This window comes from Neltuma alba, unplaced genomic scaffold, assembly GCF_004799145.2.
Source record: "Neltuma alba isolate B1F8T4 unplaced genomic scaffold, ASM479914v2 tig00012490_pilon, whole genome shotgun sequence".
Lineage (NCBI taxonomy): Eukaryota > Viridiplantae > Streptophyta > Magnoliopsida > Fabales > Fabaceae > Neltuma > Neltuma alba.
Genome location: NW_021636962.1, coordinates 174,328 through 196,798, shown reverse-complemented (window position 1 = coordinate 196,798; position 22,471 = coordinate 174,328). Strand labels below are relative to the sequence as shown.

Here is a 22,471-nt window from a genome sequence, read left to right as displayed (position 1 = left end):
AACTATTTGTAATAAATATATATTGTGTTTCTTAAAATATTCTTACTAATTAAGTGTAATGGCTAGAATTACTGTCATTACAAGGACTGTTTTAAAAACAATTTGATAAATATGAAATACTAAGTGGATAGGAATCTTATATTTAGAACTAAAATAAAAATCAAACAAGTTTTTATATTAACAATTGGAGGTAGTATATATATAGTTATACGTCTACTCTTGAGTTATTATTATTTATTTTTTTTGGGTGAATTTCACCTTGTAGAATAGTCATTTTTTTATATTTCATTATAAATTTCCAAAATTAATGTGTTATCATTGTTCTCAATTTACAACGAAAGTTAGATACATTACATAAAAAGAACATATTACAATGAACAAATGAGTGTTTTAATACATATCCATAGTCAATGACTAGTTATCTTCTTTTTTTTCGTTCAAATATTATAATGGCTAGCAGCTCCCTAATATTGTGGAATTTTCCTTTCTTGTAGCGAATTCTTTCTTACTGTTGGCTTCCTTTCACTGTCTTTTCTCTTCACCATCTCCCTAATTCTTCTGTATATGGCAATTTGCAACAAAGAATATAAAAATAACAACTGTTGATGTCCAAAATTACAACAAATGGTAGAAAAAGTACAACTCTACAACATATGAAAATTTACAACAAAAAATAGAACAGTAACAACTCTGCGTATAAAATTACAACAAAAAATAAAAAAGGTACAGCTCTACACACGAGCATTTACAAAATAAAGAAGTAACAATAATACATATGAACATTTATAAGAAAGAACAAAAAAAGAACAAGCATACGTATGAGAAATTACAAAAGTAAGTACAATTCTACATGTAAAAATTTACAATAAAAAAGAGAAACATAGTATATTTTAAATTAATAATGCATTACATTAGTTTTTCAATGGTAAATGAGAAAATTGTTAAGATTTTAAACTTTCCACTCAAATTTACATTCAAAAAACTTTCAAGTGCACAACGCTCCTAAGTAAAAACTTTCAAGACAAATTTATATATTAATCCATTAAAATATGTGTTTTTAATTTTTTTAGCTATTCAAAAGGGAAGAATTCTAAAAAAAATACTTTTGATTTTTAAAATTTAAAATCAATCATGTTTACTGTTCTTTCATAACAATTGATAACATTTAGAAAGCAAAAACCAACATATTTTGTAATCATTCCTGATTTAGGATTTTGAAATTTTAGATGTGTTTTTTTGGAATTTTTCTTTCAAAGAACCTCAATAAATAATTTGTAATAAATGTGATGAAACATAATAAAATCTTGTAACATAATGTTCGAAAGTCTGAATATATATATATTTGCCATTCCCTCCTTCCTCTTTCCTCTTCCGCGTTAATTCTCACTCTTGCAAGTTCATGAAAATGGCTTTCTCCCTCTTCTCACTCTCACTGTTATTTCATTTTTCTGTGCTCTCATTCATATGTTTCGCTAGCGACCCAATGGTCTTTACTAAGCTTCGAGTCTCTTACATCACCGCCTCTCCCCTTGGTGTTCTTCAACAGGTTTGTTCTTTCGTTTTCTTTGAACTTGTTTCGTCATCTTCACCATTGCTAATGATGATAGTAATTTGCATTTCGCTAATGATTCTTCTGAATATGCGTGCGTTCTTTGCGCGGGAAATTGATTATACGATTCTAGCACCTCTTTGTTGCATTTGACTTTCTTTTCAAATTTTGTCGTTTGTTACGTGTTAAAGAATGTATGTATTTGAATGGTATAGTGGTGGATAGTTTGAATTTCGCCGTTCTTGAAGTGGAAAACATGTCTACGGCTACTGGTTTGTTTCACCGTAGAATCATTTCATTACATTCTTTCGTGTTTTTCCGTTTTCTTTGCTTGACTTTTTGGTTTAGCTCATAATATCGACCTGGCTCAACAAGATAATGGTTTATGAGTATCAAGTTGGTGCCTTTTGAACATCATTGAAACAGAGTATACTAACAAACTTATTAATACTTTTACGTGATCTTTGCAAGATTGAAACTCATAAGGGGGGTTGAGAGACCTTCATTTTTTAAGAAGGAAAAGAGAGGAAATATTATTTTTCAAGATTGAAACAGTACGCTCAGTCTTTCTTTAAAATGTTAAATTTTGATAATAAAAAATGTTAAATTTCAACTCAATTGTGTCTTTCATAAGGAAAAAAAATTGTTTTGAAAACTTTAGAAATATACATTCAGTGCATGCATCGCTGGATATGTCATTGATATTTTATATTTGTTATTCCACTACGTTTTTCTATATCTTTTTGTAGGTTTTCTCTAATTATATCAGTTCTACAATGCAAAGATTCCTTTTTTCTTCCCTTTGATTTCCCAAACTGTACAGTGCCCTTTGAACTTTGTCTGACTCCACTGTTGAATACAATTTTATTGCAAGTTATAGCTATCAATGACAAGTTTCCAGGTCCTCTTATAAATGTTACTACTGGTAACAATGTAGTTGTAATGTGCTAAATGAATTGGATGAAGATCTGCGTATTACTTGGTTGGTACCAAAAATTACAATTCTTATACTTATGCTCTCTCTAGTTTAAGAAGCACTGATGTTAATGCAGATACACGTGATAATACTATCCCCATAACAACAAAATACATAATATTTAAATACAATTGGAAGCACCCTGTTAGTATGATCTTTACGGATGTTTAATATATTCTGGTTAGTATTTTGTAGTCCTTGGTTAACATGTTTAAAATTAAACATTATGGCATATGTCTGTACTAGGCTTGGGGTTCAAATGCAAAGAAATGCGAAGCATGATGGTGTTCTTGGCACAAATTGTCCTATTCCTCCCAAATTGAATTGGACATATCGATTTCAAGTTAAGGATCAGATTGGGGGCTTCTTTTACTTCCCTTCTCTTAATTTCCAAAGAGCCTTAGGTGGTTTTGGTCCCTTTGTCATCAACAATAGGGAGCTTATCCCAATTCCTTTCTCATAGCCTGATGGGGATATTGCTCTTATTATTGGTGACTGGTATACACAAAATCACATGGTTAGTAACTGTTTCAATGATTTTTTTAATTTAAAATTTTAATGTAGTGTATGTACTCTTAGATACTGATTGATTATTTACCAAAATACATCTTCTCTTAAATTTAGGCCCGGAGAGAAATACTTGATCATGGACAAGACCTTGGCATACCAGATGGAGTTCTTACCAATAGCAAAGGACCTTACTGATTCAACACCACGTTGGTGTTAGGATTATAGTTTTGATGATAACAAGTCAGAATATCAGGGTTAAGTATTTTGATCGATCAACTAATCGAACAATCAGTTATCGCTAAGATTTCAGATAAATGATCAAGTGTAAATCAGGTCTATAGTAGTCTTTTTGATCGAAGAACTATTCGATGAATAGTTTATCGATAAAGGGATCGATAATCGCTAGTGTAAAAATCACATAAGAGTATGGAAATTATCGATAAGCTGATCCATAATATCAGGTAAGCAATCGAGTTACTGATAAGAAACCGAGTGCATTTATCGATCAAGTTATCGATAAATCAGTCATCAATAACGACTTCGATAAAAGGTAACACTCTCTACTTGTTCTGCACATTAGTTCAGTTACAAATTTATCGATCATATTTTCGATCATTTGTTTATCGATTACGTACTCGAACTTTATGCTCTAACTCTCTGAATGCAGGAGATCAAATTCACTGATAGATCGATAATTTTATTGATCACAAAATTTTCGATTACATGATCGATAATCAATGTTCTTTTTAACTTTTACTCAGTTTTGCTACAGCTAAATTATCGATAACATTATCGATAATTTTAACTTGTTTGCTTAAATAAGTTTTTCACATAACGTGTTCGATAAAGAGTCTGAGAATTGACATATTAGCATTAAGTTATGATGAACTAATTTTCGATCAAGTTATCGATCACTGGATTTTCGATAAAATGATCGATCATTCAATTCCCCGAACTTCATGTTTTCACAAAACGTGATCGATAATCATTTTCCTTACCTTACAGGATCAAACTTCTTTCTTCACTATTATCGATCACTTGTTCGAATAGTTAATGATCGATCAGCTGTTCGATCATTTCAAATAGCATGTGTCTTCCTTTGATTATTTACATAACCATGTTTTATCGATAATATTATCTATCATATATTTATCGATAAGATGTTCGATCATCAATGACTGAAGCTTCATTTTAATAACATCTAAATTATCGATAATCTGTTCGGTCAATTATATGATCGATCACTTGTTCGATCATGCAATGATTTCCTCTTTCTATGAAAATTCTTGGAGCCGATGATCCAACACTTGATCGATAACTTTAGTGATCTATTTCGAAAAGTCTTCATTCCGTTTATCGATAACTTGATCTATCATCAAGTAATCGATCATCTTTTCGATCAAACCAAACCGGAATGACACTCTGTTCTTGTTACTGATAAATGATCTCGTCACAAATCTTGAATGATAAATTAGCCTTCCTTCTGTATTCAAGGTTAAAGCACTCACCACAAAATTCTCACTTGTTCTAAGTTTGAAATATGCAGATTAATGAAAACGAGTGCAACGGCTCTTCAATGGGATTACGTAGACTGCGACCTACAGTGTCAGAAACTCAGACGCATTAATGGCGGAGCTGTTAAAACCAGTGAAACACGCAAACGAAGTCACAACGGCTAGAAGCCTTCCGTCTAACGGCTATTTAACGATATCAACTATAAAAGGCGCGAAGAGGCATTAATGAAGAGAATTGAATACCGGAGCTACCATCTGCTATTATTTAGTTACGCATTCAATACTCTGTTTTTCACTTTACTACTGAGCATCAGTGTTTATCATTGAATTCACTCTGTAAGAGAGCCATTCACTACTTTCATTAAAAACTTGAGAGACACTCAAGAGTGTGGACTCTTGAGAGGGGTTGTATCCTTACGGGAGTAAGGGGGAGTGATTGAGCGATTCAATTACTGTACCGAGGCACCAAGAGCCCTGTCGATCTTGGAAGATAGTGAAATACTCAGAGGTGTTCTGGGGACTGGAAGTAGGTCACGTGGTTGAGACCGAACCAGTATAAATCTTGTGTCTCTTCTCTGCGGTTAAATTTCTCCTTACTCTGACTCTCTGTTTCATTCAATACTTGCACGCATTTAATTCTTAAATTTTTGTAACTCACCCAATTCACCCCCCTCTTGGGTGAGATTGTTTCTAACATTTGGTATCAGAGCAGGTCTCTTCACTAAGGATTTAACAGTCCGAAGATAGATCAAATGGCAGGATTTGGAGATAGCGTGTTACCGGAAGGATGTTCAACATCTAAACCGCCAGGCTTCAGTGGAGAAAATTATACGTTCTGGAAAATGAGGATGAAAATCTTCATTAAGGCCACAGAGTATGGGTTGTGGGACGTAATAGAACACGGCAACTATGTCCCGATGAACACAGTAGATGGCCAGCAAGTACCCAAGAGTTCCACGGAATTCAACGAGGAAGATAAGAAGCTGGTGACCCTAAATGACAAAGCGATCAACATACTCACGTGTGCGCTTAGTCAAAGGGAATACTTCAGAGTCTCAAGCCTGGAAACCGCGAAGGAAATGTGGGAGGCTCTGGAGATAGCTCATGAAGGAACCACCGGTGTAAAACAGAGTCGAATCAACACTCTCACTACCGAATTCGAATTATTCAGAATGAAGGAAGGAGAGAGTATCCGAGATATGGAAGTCAGATTCTCACATCTCATAAATCACCTCACTGCACTTGGGAAGAAATATAGTCAAGAAGATCAAGTGAGGAAAATTCTGAGCGGTCTCACAAAAGAATGGGAACCGAAAGTAACAGCTATTGAAGAAACCAAAGGAGAATCCATTGGTTCGGTTGCAGCACTATTCGGGAGTCTTGCTGAGTATGAGAGCAAGCAAAAATACAAAAAGGAGATGAACGAGAAAAATCGGAAAGGCATCGCTCTTAAAACTCAAGTGAGCGAGGATGAAAATGAAGATGATCTTGATGATGATGAAATGGGCCTTATAGTCAAAAGGTTCAAGAAATTCTACAAAAACAGAACCGGAAAGAAGTTTCAGCCGAAACGCAAAATTTCCTCGTATCCGAACGAATCAAAGGATCCAATCATTTGCTTCGAGTGTAAAAAGCCAGGACATATCAAGGCGGAATGTCCCCAACTCTCCAGAGCAAAGGATAAAGAAAAGAAGAAAGAAAGATTCAGAAAGAAGAAAGCCTTCGTCACATCAATCTGGGGAGACAGCTCCTCCGATGAAGAAGAAGAAAGTGACGATGAAGAGACAGCTAATATCTGTCTAGTGGCCCAAGAAAACGAGGACTCAGAAACAGACGAGGTAATAATTTCTGAACCATCTTATGATGAATTGCAGTCTGAATACAATGCTTTACACTTAGAATTAGTAAGAATTGCAAAAGAGTTAGTTAATTCTAAGAGAAGGATAAAGTTTTTAGAAGATCAACAATCAAAGGTTAAAGTCAATACTGACTCGACCTTGACTTGTGAAAGTTGTGAAAAGAATGAAAGAAAGATTGAAGATCTAACCAGAACTTTAGAAAAATTCACTAAAGGAAGCGAAATGCTTAAGGTGATTCTAGGAGCTCAACGATGCTCTATGGACAAGACTGGTATAGGATACGATCCAACCCAAGATAAATCGAAAGAAAAGAAAAAGAGTAGTGGTAGATCATATCTTACATATTTTAGAAATTCTGTGCATTCCTCAAATCCTTTTGCACTTTGTTCTCATTGCAACCGTAAAGGCCATTCAACTTCTTCTTGTTACTATAAGAAGAAAGGAGATTACGGAACATTAAAATGGGTGCCCAAAGGTACTTATGCACCAAAAATAACTCATACTAACCAGAAAGGACCCAAGAAGGTATGGGTACCTAAAACATGATTGTAATTTTTGCAGGTATGTCTCAAGGCATCCAGAACAAATAAATGGTATATAGACAGCGGATGTTCCAGACACATGACAGGTGACACTGAGAAGTTTACATCACTCAAACCAAAAGATGGAGGAAAAGTAAGCTTCGGAGGAAACCAATCGGGAAAAATTGCTGGAATCGGAGAAATCGGAAGTAATATAGGCATGAAGGTCGAGGACGTGTACTACGTGGAAGGTCTGTGTCATAATCTCCTCAGCGTCAGTCAGAGTGCGGACAAAAACAACTGGGTAATCTTTGATTCTGAAGAGTGTTTAATCATAAGCAAAGATGACCTACCCTTGAAGAAAGAAGAATTGAATACGAAGCTGAGAGCTCCGAGGGACGGTAACTGTTATACACTTCAATTTGATTCTAAAGCTTCTGAAAATTGTTTTATTAGTAAAAAGGAGGAAAGTTGGATTTGGCACAAGCGTCTTGCACATGTCAACATGAATCAACTTTCAAAATTAATAAAAAGGGATCTAGTTGTTGGTTTACCAAAAATCCAGTATGAACGCGATGATGTTTGTGATGCTTGTCAAAAAGGTAAACAAACAAAATCTTCATTTAAATCAAAGAAGATAGTTTCAACTGAAAGACCTCTCCAAATGATTCACATGGACTTGGTCGGTCCATCTAGAGTAAAAAGTTTCGGGGGAAATCTTTATACTCTTGTAATAGTTGATGACTATTCAAGGTTTACCTGGACTTTGTTTCTTTCCTCTAAAGATGAAACTTTTAATGCTTTCATTGTTTTTGCCAAAAAGGTCCAAAATGAGAAAGGTATATCTATTGTGTCTATCAGGTCAGATCACGGAGGAGAATTTGAAAACAACGAATTTGCAGAATATTGTGAGGAACATGGAATTGACCACAACTTTTCTGCACCAAGGACTCCTCAACAAAACGGAGTAGTTGAACGAAAAAATAGAGTACTCACGGAGATGGCTAGAGCAATGCTAAATGAGAAAAAGGTCTCACAAGTTTTCTGGGCAGAAGCAATGAGCACAGCTTGCTATATCTCAAATAGAGCCTACATCAGAACATTGCTCGGGAAGACTCCATATGAATTGTACAAAGGAAGAAAACCCAATCTGTCACATCTAAGGATCTTTGGAAGCAGATGCTATATCCACAACAACAACAAAGAGAACCTAGGAAAACCGTTTCAGAAAACAGGGATGTTTTAAACGATCCCTCTTTACAAGAAAATCTAGAGCAGCCAAAGGCATGGAGACACAACCGAGATCATCCTCTGGATCAAGTCATCGGTAAAGTCAATGAAGGGGTCAAAACCCGGAGACAAATTGTCAATGAAGTTCTTTTCTCTGCTTTCATATCTCACATTGAGCCCTCTAATATTGACGAAGCACTATCAGATGAATTCTGGATAGTTGCGATGCAGGAAGAACTTAATCAATTTGAGAGAAATCAAGTTTGGGAATTGGTACCCAGACCAGAAGATCATCCGGTCATTGGCACCAAATGGGTATTCAAAAACAAGCTCGATGAATCAGCTCAGATCGTCAGAAACAAAGCCCGATTAGTAGCAAAAGGCTATAATCAAGAAGAGGGAATTGATTATGAAGAAACGTATGCTCCTGTAGCTAGACTGGAAGCCATACGAGTTCTTTTGGCTTTTGCTTGCATCAAAGATTTCAAACTATTTCAAATGGATGTTAAAAGTGCATTTCTGAACGGTTATATATCAGAAGAGGTGTTTATCGAACAACCTCCCGGTTTTGAAAATCCAAATTTTCCAAATCATGTTTACAAACTTAAAAAGGCTTTGTATGGTTTGAAACAAGCGCCCAGAGCCTGGTATGAACGACTTAGCCACTTTCTTATAGAAAAAGGTTTTGAAAGAGGTAAAGTGGATGCCACACTTTTCATTAAAAGAAATAGAAAAGATCTTTTGATTGTTCAAATATATGTAGATGATATTATTTTCGGTGCTACTAACGAAGATCTCTGTCAAGAATTTGCTAAGCTTATGCAGGGAGAATTCGAGATGTCCATGATGGGAGAATTAAATTTCTTTCTGGGATTACAAATCAAACAAAAGAAGAACGGTATATTTATCTCCCAGACGAAATATGTAAAGGAATTGCTGAAGAAATTCGGAATGGAGAATGCTAAAAGTGTAAAGACTCCAATGAGCTCAACCTGTTCGCTTGATATAGACGAAGACGGGAAAGACATAAATCTAACAAGATATAGAGGGATGATCGGTTCCTTACTATACCTTACTGCAAGTAGACCAGATATTCAGTTCAGTGTTGGAATGTGTGCGAGATATCAGTCAGCTCCAAAGGAGTCGCATGAAGAAGCCGTGAAACGGATACTCAGATATCTTGTAGGAACTCAAAATTTAGGAATCTGGTATCCAAAAGGAGGAACCGAATATTTAATGGGATATTCTGACGCCGATCACGGTGGATATAAAACAGACAGGAAAAGCACCAGTGGACAATGCCAATTCTTCGGAGGATGTCTTGTCTCATGGTCAAGCAAAAAGCAAAACACCGTGGCAATCTCCTCTACTGAATCAGAATATGTAGCCACTGCCTGCTGTTGTGCTCAGATCTTATGGCTAAAACAACAAATACAAGATCTAGGAATCAATATACGTGAGATTCCAATCTTATGTGATAATACGAGCACGATAAGTCTGTCCAAGAATCCAGTTCATCATGCTCGAACCAAACACATTGATGTTCGACATCACTTTATTCGTGATCATGTTCAAAAGAAAGATGTAAAAGTTGAATTCATCCCCACTGAATATCAGATAGCCGACATCTTCACAAAACCACTAGACCAACAGAAGTTCAGCTATTTCAGAGGAGAATTGGGAATGGTAAATCCCAATGAATTGTAAGAAATTTCATACTATCTCTTAAGATTAAATGTTTAAATTTATTGTTTTGATGATAAGATAACTAACTTAAGCATCGGAGTATGTAGAAATTTGTTTTGCAGGAAGCTCTGTTTCGATGAAGAAAAACAGAGGTAAACAGAGTATGAGATTATCGATCAATTGATCGATAATCATGAAGGCAAGTGGGAGATAATTTATCGAACAACTGATCGATAAATTCACTTTGTAAAGAAAGGGAATTGCTCCAACACTACAATTATCGATAACGTGATCGATAAAATAAATATCGATCAGAACATCGATCAAGAGCCTCAAGGTTCCGAGACTCGTCTGTCAAATTTGGTAAGCATTGATCGATAAGCTGACCGATAAGCTTAATTATCGAACAAATATTCGATAAATTACATCAGGTACGCATTTCTTTTTACTTACTTTATCGATAATATGTTCGATAAATGCTTGATCGATAACTTAATCGATAAAACTGATCTTTGTTCAAGTGTCTTCTTCATAATTATCGAACACGTGATCGATCAAGTGTTGATCGATAACTTAATCGATAATTTCAAGAACTATAACGGTACTGTACTGAATTTCATCCGTCAGTTTTCCGAACCCTAGCTCGAACATTTCCCGTCCCCTGTTCTTCGCAACGGTCGAAAATCACTCCTATCTTAAATTCTTCCACCGTTACACCGATCGAATCGTTCTCTACCACATTCCCAACCTTCACCCACTTCAAACTCACCGTTTAATCTGTCAAAAACTCGCTCAGCACCTCCGAAATGGCTCGGGTGAAGCAACCGAATGTGGAAAAGGGAGAAGCACCGGAGAAACAGCCTCAATCGAGTGACACCACCGCTTCGGGTACTCGAAAGCGATACAGACCGAAGGTGAGAGAGGAATCAACGAAGAAGAGAACTACTCTGAAAATCCGGGAAAGTCGGACCGAAGAACAACCGGCCTCTCTCAGAAAGTCTCCCCGGTCCAAATCAAAGCTACCGATTGTAACTGAGGAATCGGAGACCGAGTCGGATGATGGAGTCTCAGTTCAGAAAGCTGTGGAATCAGCCTTGAATATCTCTGTCCCCAAGCAACCGAGAAAGAAGAAACAGAGGGCAAGTGAAGGAGTCGCTCGGGAAATTCCTTCTGAAGGTATACCCACTGAATTTTCTGAGTTATTATCTGGCAATCTCGATATTGAGGTTAATATAACAAAGTATAAGGCCGATTTTGCCAATAGAAAATTCTGTCCTGTGGTATCTGTTGATTTAGAGGGTCTGAGGAAAAATAAACAGATTGAGCTTGATTTAAGTGACCCACTGCAGCATTATTCAAATTGGTTAATTATTGGTGGTGAATACTGTCCCGAAGTGGTTAAAAGATTCTACTGTAATATGGAATCAGTAGAAAAATATGATGATAAAGACAATCTCATAGAAAATTGTCTGAAAGTTACACTGAGAGGCAGAGCTTTTGAAATAACCAGTGCCAAAATAAATGAGTTGCTAGGAACTCAAGATTTTGTGCGAGGTGGTGACATGAATGAGGTAAAGGCTTACAGAATCTTAATGCAGAACAGTGATTATCCCGGTGAGCTGAATTTCCCACCTAAGCAGATGTGTGACTTCTATAGGATCATCCATTACATCTATTCTAGATGCATGGTAAACAAATCCGGTAGCTTCTCACATCTCACTCAGGATGATTATCTTCTACTAGCCCGGATTATTAGTGGGGAAAAGATTAATATTGGGGATCTTATTTACTCTGAGATGAAGGACTTTGTTCTTAATAAGTCCAGATCAACCCCAATCCCCTATCCTCAGTTGGCCACTTATTTCCTTCAGGCACATAACATTGCTCCATTTGAGCCTGGGGAACTCAAGACCAAGGTTCCTAGTTTTGGCCTCACTCAGCTCCACAAAATGAGGATCTCTGTTCCCTTTACACCATCACAGAAAGTATCTCAGAAGGATAAGGGAAAGCAACCAGTTGCTAGTGCCTCTCGGACCCAGGATGAAGCCGAATCCACTGCTGCTCCATCTCATACCCCTGGTCCATCTTTTATGGAGAGGTCCCTCAGGGAAATGTTTCAGGCTGAGCTTCGTGCATTTGAGACCAGAGTCTACACTACTGCCAGAGACTATGGGGAAGTTTCTGACCGGAAGTTTGATGGCATCTCTAAGATTCTGGATCTTCACCAACAAGCCATGGTAGTTTTGGAAAAGGAAGTCACTGAGAGGTTTAATTCAGTGGACAAGGAACTCCAAGAGCTTAAAGGCTTAGTTACCTCTCTCTGCCACCACTTCACTCCACCTAGCACCAGCTTCAGCTATGAGGATCTCCTTTTCCATCCTCCCTCTCCACCACACCCTGAGCCTGCACCTTCTTCCTCTCCTTTACCTACTTCTCCTATTTCCACCACTCCTCCTTCTGTTCCATCTACTTCTACTTCAGTCCCTACTACTCTTGCTCTTATCACTGTACCTCACCCTGTTCCCTCCTTTCATTTTCCATCTATTTCTCCACTTCTTCCCCTTCCTCCTCTCCCTATTTCCCTGACCATTCCCTCGGCTCCTACCCCTTCTGATGCTGACAAAAAGGGGGAGAAGAAAACTGATGATACTTCGTAGATTATATGGCTTTATGAGTTGCTTTTTATGGCTTTTTGGTTCCATGTCATGACGTTATATTATCTCTTTTGTGATTTTCTTTTGTGTATCTGGATAGTGCTTTTATCGATAATATGTTCTTGATATTTATCTGCCTTTTTATGCTTTTTAAGAATATGAAACTGTTTGATGTTCTCTCTGATAAATGACTCTTAACCTGTGTTTTGTCATCATCAAAAAGGGGGAGAATGTTAGGATTATAGTTTTGATGATAACAAGTCAGAATATCAGGGTTAAGTATTTTGATCGATCAACTAATCGAACAATCAGTTATCGCTAAGATTTCAGATAAATGATCAAGTGTAAATCAGGTCTATAGTAGTCTTTTTGATCGAAGAACTATTCGATGAATAGTTTATCGATAAAGGGATCGATAATCGCTAGTGTAAAAATCACATAAGAGTATGGAAATTATCGATAAGCTGATCGATAATATCAGGTAAGCAATCGAGTTACTGATAAGAAACCGAGTGCATTTATCGATCAAGTTATCGATAAATCAGTCATCAATAACGACTTCGATAAAAGGTAACACTCTCTACTTGTTCTGCACATTAGTTCAGTTACAAATTTATCGATCATATTTTCGATCATTTGTTTATCGATTACGTACTCGAACTTTATGCTCTAACTCTCTGAATGCAGGAGATCAAATTCACTGATAGATCGATAATTTTATTGATCACAAAATTTTCGATTACATGATCGATAATCAATGTTCTTTTTAACTTTTACTCAGTTTTGCTACAGCTAAATTATCGATAACATTATCGATAATTTTAACTTGTTTGCTTAAATAAGTTTTTCACATAACGTGTTCGATAAAGAGTCTGAGAATTGACATATTAGCATTAAGTTATGATGAACTAATTTTCGATCAAGTTATCGATCACTGGATTTTCGATAAAATGATCGATCATTCAATTCCCCGAACTTCATGTTTTCACAAAACGTGATCGATAATCATTTTCCTTACCTTACAGGATCAAACTTCTTTCTTCACTATTATCGATCACTTGTTCGAATAGTTAATGATCGATCAGCTGTTCGATCATTTCAAATAGCATGTGTCTTCCTTTGATTATTTACATAACCATGTTTTATCGATAATATTATCTATCATATATTTATCGATAAGATGTTCGATCATCAATGACTGAAGCTTCATTTTAATAACATCTAAATTATCGATAATCTGTTCGGTCAATTATATGATCGATCACTTGTTCGATCATGCAATGATTTCCTCTTTCTATGAAAATTCTTGGAGCCGATGATCCAACACTTGATCGATAACTTTAGTGATCTATTTCGAAAAGTCTTCATTCCGTTTATCGATAACTTGATCTATCATCAAGTAATCGATCATCTTTTCGATCAAACCAAACCGGAATGACACTCTGTTCTTGTTACTGATAAATGATCTCGTCACAAATCTTGAATGATAAATTAGCCTTCCTTCTGTATTCAAGGTTAAAGCACTCACCACAAAATTCTCACTTGTTCTAAGTTTGAAATATGCAGATTAATGAAAACGAGTGCAACGGCTCTTCAATGGGATTACGTAGACTGCGACCTACAGTGTCAGAAACTCAGACGCATTAATGGCGGAGCTGTTAAAACCAGTGAAACACGCAAACGAAGTCACAACGGCTAGAAGCCTTCCGTCTAACGGCTATTTAACGATATCAACTATAAAAGGCGCGAAGAGGCATTAATGAAGAGAATTGAATACCGGAGCTACCATCTGCTATTATTTAGTTACGCATTCAATACTCTGTTTTTCACTTTACTACTGAGCATCAGTGTTTATCATTGAATTCACTCTGTAAGAGAGCCATTCACTACTTTCATTAAAAACTTGAGAGACACTCAAGAGTGTGGACTCTTGAGAGGGGTTGTATCCTTACGGGAGTAAGGGGGAGTGATTGAGCGATTCAATTACTGTACCGAGGCACCAAGAGCCCTGTCGATCTTGGAAGATAGTGAAATACTCAGAGGTGTTCTGGGAACTGGAAGTAGGTCACGTGGTTGAGACCGAACCAGTATAAATCTTGTGTCTCTTCTCTGCGGTTAAATTTCTCCTTACTCTGACTCTCTGTTTCATTCAATTCTTGCACGCATTTAATTCTTAAATTTTTGTAACTCACCCAATTCACCCCCCTCTTGGGTGAGATTGTTTCTAACAGTTGGTACCTGATGGCATCCAATATGAAACTATTAACATTGATCCAGGTATTGTCCTCTCTCTCCATGGTACTTGGGAAGATAGTTTGTTTGTCCATGCTATTGTCCATTGCTTTTGTGTAGCCTTTTCATGTCTACCGTAGCGTGGTCATTTTTTATGGCCCTAGTTGCTTTCCTAAATACATTGTTTTACTAATATGTTTCTCATCTTGTATTTTTTTGGCAATGGACTCCAATGTATTCCCGCTTATTCATTTGCTAATTGGGAATTTAAAATGTTTTTTCTCATTTTCCCTAAAGTTTTTTTTCCCTCTTTGTAACAACCAGAACTGACATGATGTGAGATATTAAATGATGTGAGACATGACAAGATATTTAATCATTAACTGTGATTTGAAGTGCAGTGTTGTATTTGGTACTAAAATTAGCATAATGAATATAACCCTGGTTCCTTTTTGTAAAGAATTAGTGCTCATTAATAAGGTTTATTTCTAGCATTCTATTATGTTAATAAGATTTGGGCTTGACGCTTTGAAACCTGATCAAAAGCACAAACAAATTTGGCAGGCAAGACATACAGAATTCGTGTGCACAATGTGGGGATATCAACTAGTTTGAACTTTAGAATACAGAATCATAATCTACTACTGGTAGAAACAGAGGGTTATTATATAGTTCAAGCAAATTATACCCAATTTGATATTCATGTTGGGCAGTCTTACTCTTTTCTGGTTTCTATGGACCAACATGCGAGTTCTGACTACTATATTGTAGCAAGTGCCAGGTTTGTGAATGGATCATTGTGGCAGAGGGTCACTGGGGTAGCGATTCTACATTATTCTAATTCCAAGGGACCTGTTGCTGGTCCTCTACCAAACCCGCCAAATGATGTCTGCTACAAAGAGGAATCAATGAATCAAGCATGTAGTGTAAGGTACGTTAGAAGTTGATAAAATCTGTGCTCACTAGAGTGACATTTAAACAGACTTAATAGCTTGGTTTAGTTTTGTTGCATAGATGCAAATATTTAACAAGAAAGCCAATTGGTTCTTTACTACATTTTTCTTTCATGATTTCATTCTTCACTTGAGTATTTTCATTAAATTATTTGTATTGTTGATCAGGCAAAATACTTCTGCTAGCGGAGCTCGTCCTAATCCTCAAGGATCCTATCATTATGGCACCATCAATATAATAGACACTTATGTGGTAAAGGTTCTACCACTATTGACAATCAATGGAGAAGTTCGAGCAGCCATTAATGGGATTTCATTTGTTAAGCCAGAAGTACCATTTCGACTAGCTGACCAGCATAGCTTGACAGGAATTTATAAGCTTGATTTTCCCAGTAAGCCTTTGAATAGGCCTCCATTGATAGACAGATATGTTATTAGTGCTACTTATAAGGGGTTTATTGAAATCGTGCTACAAAACAATGACATCGACACCGCAATGCAGAGTTTTCATTTGGATGGCTATTCAGCTTTTATAGTTAGGTAGGAATCCTTTAAATGGTGGTATTTTATAGAGGCCTACCCTTATGTGTTTAGTGTAATATTATATTCTGTTGTCATATCATTTGAAGAATGTTTTTTTGAATGCAGGATGGCTTGTGGTAATTGGTCAGAAGATTTTAGAAATCAATATAATAAATTGGATGCAATTTCTTGTAACTCAATTCAGGTGTGCCTTTACTACTAGAATGCCATTAAACCTTTTCTTTGTTTTTTTTTTTTTGGGTCAAGCAATTATCATCAGCTAACATTTGGCATTAAATTTCTTAACTTCGATGCAAGTAAGAAGAAATTTGGGCTGATTCTTCTTTAACTGAGCGGAACCTGAAACTTTCTTTTTGTGTTTTTAATTCGCTGTATAAGTTGAATTTCTTAGCAAAGGTTATCTTTTTTGACACTGCTAAATTCAATAGGAAAGTGAAGAAGAACCTTGCTTTAACATTAGTTCATGAGGTTGAAGATCTTACATTTCATATTTTTATTGGCTTTGTAGATTTATTCTAGTGGATGGATAGCAATCTTGTTTCTCTTGACAATGTTGGGTCATGGAACCTGAGAGCATAAAACCTGGACAAGTGGTACTCAAGACAAGAAACATATCTGAGGGTTGTAAATCCTGAAGAAAATAGTGATACAGAGATGGTTGCACCAGCTAATATTCTATATTGTGGTCCCCTCTGTTATCTGCAAAAGTACATGCCTTCCCTCATGCTTGTGAAAGTTTGTATTGAGTCTCACATATCATTTTCTTTTTCTTGTTTTGTCTTTTAATTTTGCTTCTTTGTTTTACGTGCAGGAAGCAAAATTCATATTCTATCTCATCAACAATTCCTTTTGAAGAATACTTAGACATCATCTCATTGATGCTTTTCTTTACGATTTTGTTGCCCATTTAAGAACATAACTCATTTTTCATTGGCATCCTATATAGATATAATTTATAGATGGTTGACTCCATTCAATTTTATGAGGGAAATTGAAAATGCTCATTTCCTACACACTAATTTGATGGAAAGTCAATGATAATGAAAATACTTTTATTAAATTTGGTAGAGTAGTGTTCTTTGTTTTTAATTTTCAGAGGTTTTTTCGTGTCGGCCTTTATGGAGCCTTAGTGTCGAACGTGTTAGACTCCATCGTTTTCCACATTCCCAAGTCCATCGTTTTCAGAGTCTGTGTTTTCTCCAGCATATCCAAAACAAAAATGGTGGAGTCTGTTATGTTAGTTAATTGGGCCTCAGTGGCCGGTATGTGTATGTATATGGGCTAGCAGCGTAGAGAACAAGTTTACGGATCTAGTCTCTCTTTGAATCAATAAGGTTCAATTACCAACGCGGTTAGGTCTAACGAAAGAGATTAGTCCCTCACAACGTGGTGAATCAAGGTTTGAATTCCTATTGGGAGATATGCTTATATTTAGTGCCCGACAGTGCCTCGAATAAGATTGTCTCTAATAGGAGGATACCTATGCTTTAGCAAAGCAATAATAATAATAATAATAATAATAATAATAATAATAATAATAATAATAATAATAATAATTTTCAATTTTTTTCAAAATTGTGCCATGTGTCTTATTAGTTTGTTTAATTTTGGGTTAACACTATATTTAGTCGTTAAAATCTGATCCTATTATAGTTTTGGTTATTGAAGTTTGATACTAGTGATTTTGGTTGTTGAAATTTGAAGCCAATAATTTTGATTTTTAAAATCTGACTTTATTTTTGTTTTCCTAAAGATTTTTCAATCCCTAGAATAGTCTTTTTGGTCCCTGGAACAAGGATCAAAATTAAAATAAAGTTAAATTTTAGAGATAAAAACTATTTGTTTCACATTTTAAGAGCCAAAATCAAAATGAGATTAAATTTTAGGAACTAAAATCATGGGAAAATTAGAATGAGGTCTCAAGAAAGAAAAATAACTACCAATAAATCCCAATAACAAGTTAAATATTGTTATTTTCTATTCTGAAACTTGTTATTATAAGCTGTTTAGATTGGTATTGGGATTTTTTACTAATTATATTTCTTCTTAAAGAGTTGGTTACAATTCTCCCTAAAATCACTGATTTTAAATTTTAAAACCGAAACTCAAATACGGTTGAATAAAGTGAAATTATCCAATATAATTAGTAAACAAAATATATGACTTTAAGTCTCAGTCTTCCTTGTTAATATAGTATTATTTTATATATATATATATATATATTTATATAATACAAGAGGATGCTTAACAAAAGCATTTTCATCGAGCTAATAAAATATGCCGATATCTCTAGTAAATTAAAGTAGTTGTTGAATAGCTATTTTGCTTCGGTTTTTCCTATAGAAATTAAAAAAATGAAATATTTACTTACAATAAAATTTTTTTTCTCTCACATGTTTTTTAAAGTTGCATCTTCTTTTTTAAGATTTTAAACAATTCTGTTTACATTTTAACATATTGTATAATGTAAAATTATTCTTTTCTTAATATCATTTTGTTTTTTTTAAAAAATATATGTGCGTGTGTCTGTCTATATCGAGAACCAGACCTAAAATGCCCATATCCATTAATCTACGTCTTTCTTTGATATATGGGACAAAATAAAGACCCCACCCCTCAAGGTATCATGTGGGGTCTACATCCTCCTCCAATTTCTCCCTTTAGTTTATATTTCCTGCAAATAGAAAAGATATTAGTAGATTTTATAAGAAGATTGCTTTTTACCCTGATAATTAGATTGAGTAAGAAAATGTACAGAATAAATTAAAGAGGTATAATTTATAGGATAAATCTTAAAGGACTAAGAAAATTAATTTTTTCTAAAAAGAAATTTTTATGTATTTATGGTGAAGTCTTAATATTTTAGGATGAGTTTTATATTATTATAGGTATTTTTTATTATCTTATATTGTATTTATCATGTTAAAATATTGCTTCCCATAAAAAATTCTAAAAAAATTAGAAACCTAGATTGTCTGGACCAGTCCAACCTGACCTTGGGTCACCATAGGACTGAACCAGACCACGGACTGCCAAACCTAACCTGACCAAAAATCAGACCAGACTTCGGGTTGGGCTCTGGTCTATCTGGTCTGTTTGTTATGCAATGGGCTATATGAGAATCAAAATTAAAATAATGTTAAATTTTAAGAACAAAAACTATTGGTTTTAAATTTTCTGAATCAAAACTCAAATAAGATCAAATAGGGCAAATTTATCCTATATGATTATTGAATCAAATATATGTGACTTACTCAGCATTTTGTGTCCATTAATTCAATCTTATTAAAGGAACATACATACCATGCGACCATCAGTGAGCAACAAAATAGCTATGTTCCTAGCATGCCACGTTGCCTTATTCATTTTGATTAGCTTCTCGTTATCCCTATTTCACATGTTCAGCAACAAAGCAAAAAATTAGCATAAATAAATAAGGATAGAAAAAGCCTCCAAAAATAATTCAAATTAAAACAGTAAAATGAATGCGTTTTTCCAATTCAAAATAATTATTGCCAACGAATAATACATGATAAAAAAATCAGGTTGTTATTTTCCCAGTTTCCAATTAGAAACGTCTTTCTCGCTTGGGGATAAGGGTGGAAACAAGCCAGGCCAGGCCTTGTTCTTAATAGGTCAGGCCTGTTTTGAAGCCTATTGGCCTGAACCTGGCCTGTGACCTGTTACAGGCTTATTTTTCAGCTTGAGCCTGGCCTGCGTAAAGGCCTGGCCTAAAGCCTGTTAAAAGACCTGTATTTTTAAAAAATTTAAATTATAATTATTATTTTTAAAAAAGCTAAGATTAAAAAAAATGTATATAATAATTAAATTTTTAGTCTTGTCTTTTATTTAAATTTTAGTATCATAAGTACTATTTTAAATCTTAATTATAATTTATAAGAATGTTATTGAAAACTAATTGTAATTATATGTTAAAATTTGGAATAAGACTACGTTTAAGTACACACAAAAAATTAAAATTAAGACAAATAAATAAAGAGGAAAAAAATACTAATTTTATAATGAATAAAGAGGATATGATACTTAAATTAACATAATACGTAATAGTTAATTTATCATTCTTGAAACAAAATTTTTCTTTCCTATTTTTTTATATTTTTAAGATTTAAAAATCACATTATTTATTAATATTATTATTTTAAATTATATTTTTATCTTCACTTGTCATCTAAACTTCAAAATCTAAGAAAAGATTAAGCTATTAACTATATATTAAAATTAAAAAATAAATTAAAAGAGCACATTAACAATAATAGCATTAATTAATTTTTTTATATATTAAATTATAAATTCTTAACAGGCCTAGGCCGGCCTAACAGGCTTAACAGGCTTTTCAAAAAGCATAAGCCTGGCCTATTTAACTAAACAGGCTTTCAAACAGGCCTGAGCCTGTCTTTTTTGGGAAACAGGTTAGGCCAGGCCAGGCCAGGTCAGGCCAAATACAGGCCAGGCCATAGGCTCCTGGCGGCCTGTTTCCACCCCTACTTGGGGATCTGTTGCTCTTGCTGTCTGCCAACTTCGTAGCTTGAGTTCAAATGTGTTGGATTTTAAGCTTGGATCTGCCCTTGATACGCCAGACTATTTGACTGGATATTAAAAGAATATGCCGGTCAAATATTCAAGCGATATTATCATTTGTTTGACTCAATCAAACATCCTGAATCAAATACAATCGATTACGATATAAATTAATTAATTTTTATTGTATAGATTAAATATATATTGAGTATATATATATTTAGAATTAATTGAGATTGATTCTAGATTTGAATTCAAATATCATGATATTATGAGATAAAGATATATTTATATATCCTAACTCAAATTTAACTTAATGGACTCAGTGGATATTTTGGCTTCCCAAAATACCCCTAACAAAAGCTATAAATAGAGGCTTCCACCCATCAGTCCAACTCACTCCAATAGTTAAGCTTTACTATCTCTCTCTCTCTCTCTCTCACTCATTTTTTCTTGCAAAGAGGTGCTCTGCTGTGCACTCAAAGTTTAGCCTTTTATAGTTTAGCTTATAGCGTGAGCTCAGAAGATCTGACTGGCCAGACCCGAGATCCGATCTGGTATGTTTCCTTGTCAATTCTCTATTTATTCTGACAAGATGAATAGCATGTCGTATACCATTTTTCTGATTATATATAGGATTAATACAAACTTTGATTTTTTATTTTTTAAGTTTATTCTCATTTTAGTTTTGGTTTCTCAAGTTTCAATATATAGGTTTTGATCCATCAAGTTTTTTTTTATATTTAAAACACTAATCCCTACAATCTAATAAACACTTGGACTATTTTGCCCCTTCAGGGACTAAAACTTATAGTTTGAAACTTGAGGGACTAAAACCAAAATGAAGACAAATTTAAGGGATCAAAGATTATATTAACTCTATATATATATATATATATAGTTTTTGGTCTACTCTTGAGTTGTTATTAGTTTTTTTTTTGGGTGAATTTCAACTTGTAGAATAGTTATTTTTCTATATTTTGTTATAAACTTCCAAAATTAATGTGTTATTATTGTCCTCAATTCACAAAGAAGGTTAGATACATTACATAGAAAGAACATATTACAAACAAATGAGTGTTTTAATACATATCTGTACACATTTCTACATAGTTCTAGTTAATGACTAGTTAGCTCTCTGTTTTTTTTTTTTGTTTCCAATATTGTAATGGCTAGCAACTCCCCAATATTGTGGAATTTTCTTTTCTTGTAGCGAATTCCTTCTTAAGAACTGTTTATCCGGTTACTGTTGGCTTCCATTCATTGTCTTTTCTCTTCACTATCTTCCTAATTCTTCGGTATATGGTAATTTGCAGCAAAGAATATAAAAATAACAGCGGTTGATATGCAAAATTACAACAAATGGTAGACCTGGTGAAAAAAAAAAAAACAAATGGTAGAAAAAATACAACCCTACAACATATGAAAATTTACAACAAAGAATATAACAGTAACAACTTTGCGTATAAAATTGCAACAAAAAATAAAAAGGTACAACTCTACACATGAGCATTTACAAAATAAAAAAGTAACAATAACACATGCAAATATTTATAAGAAAGAATTAAAAAGAACAAATATACGTCTAGAAAATTACAAAAGTAAGAATAATTCTACATATGAAAATTTACAATAAAAATAGAAACATAATATTTTAAATTAATAAGAAATGATTTTGTTTTGACGTTAATATATTTTTTTGCAA

The 22,471-nt window shown here is 34.5% G+C and overlaps 1 pseudogene; it reads left to right on the top strand.

Moving 5' to 3' along the window:
• Positions 1–1,405: 1,405 nt before the first annotated feature.
• Positions 1,406–20,845, top strand: LOC114727571 (monocopper oxidase-like protein SKS1; annotated as a pseudogene).
• The last annotated feature ends 1,626 nt before the right edge of the window (positions 20,846–22,471 follow it).